We start from the raw sequence: 676 nt of genomic DNA, 5'->3' as shown, positions 1-676 counted from the left end.
TATTTCCCACTTTCCATTCTCAAAACATCCTCGTTTATCATTAACAACTACAGGTTTCTAAAAGAAAAATTCAGGAACTAAACACTCATAAAATATAAATATTTACCACCTGAATCCCTGTCTTCAATTAATTACAAATCAACCATTAGACCTTACCATTATCAAGAACAAGATCACCAATTGAAATTACTATTCACTGTTAAGTGTAACAAAAGGATCCTTCAAAACCGATCACATCCCCTTGTCAATCTCCATTACTGATCATTCAATCATTGGAATCATTACAACAATTATAATCTTCCTCAAAAACTTCTTCCTCCTCAATCCTCCAAGAGTACTTGTTCTTCAAAATACATCAATAGAGTCCATCAATTCAAACTCGAGTACAAATATTAATTAACATCGATCTTAATCGAGCATTCCCTTCCGTACTCGTACCATTTCCAGTGAAACAATTATTTAGAATCAATCCTTTGGGCCAACGTCCCGTGTAGTTACTCCGCTTCCTCATTTTCCAATATCTCCTCTTATTCATCCTCAAAAAATCAAGATTCATTAAAAACTACCTACAAAATTACTTAAAAACTTATCATTTCAACGTCCATTCACAAGTAATTTCCTTTTTTAAAACAACCATACCTCCCCACTATTAACATCAACCAGACTGATGAATAAA

The 676-nt window shown here is 33.0% G+C and overlaps 1 long non-coding RNA gene across 1 annotated transcript; it reads right to left on the bottom strand.

Annotated features, from left to right (window-relative positions):
• Window positions 1–670, bottom strand: LOC113464592 (uncharacterized). Its single transcript, XR_003389443.1, has 3 exons — window positions 439–670; window positions 157–343; window positions 1–77 (listed from the first exon to the last, which is right to left on the bottom strand). It is a non-coding gene; the product is annotated as an uncharacterized LOC113464592 (long non-coding RNA).
• Between the last annotated feature and the right edge of the window lie 6 nt (window positions 671–676).

This window comes from Ceratina calcarata, unplaced genomic scaffold, assembly GCF_001652005.2.
Source record: "Ceratina calcarata isolate Rehan_Ccalc_2016 unplaced genomic scaffold, ASM165200v1 scaffold122.2, whole genome shotgun sequence".
NCBI lineage: Eukaryota > Metazoa > Arthropoda > Insecta > Hymenoptera > Apidae > Ceratina > Ceratina calcarata.
This window is presented reverse-complemented; position numbering and strand designations above follow the sequence as displayed.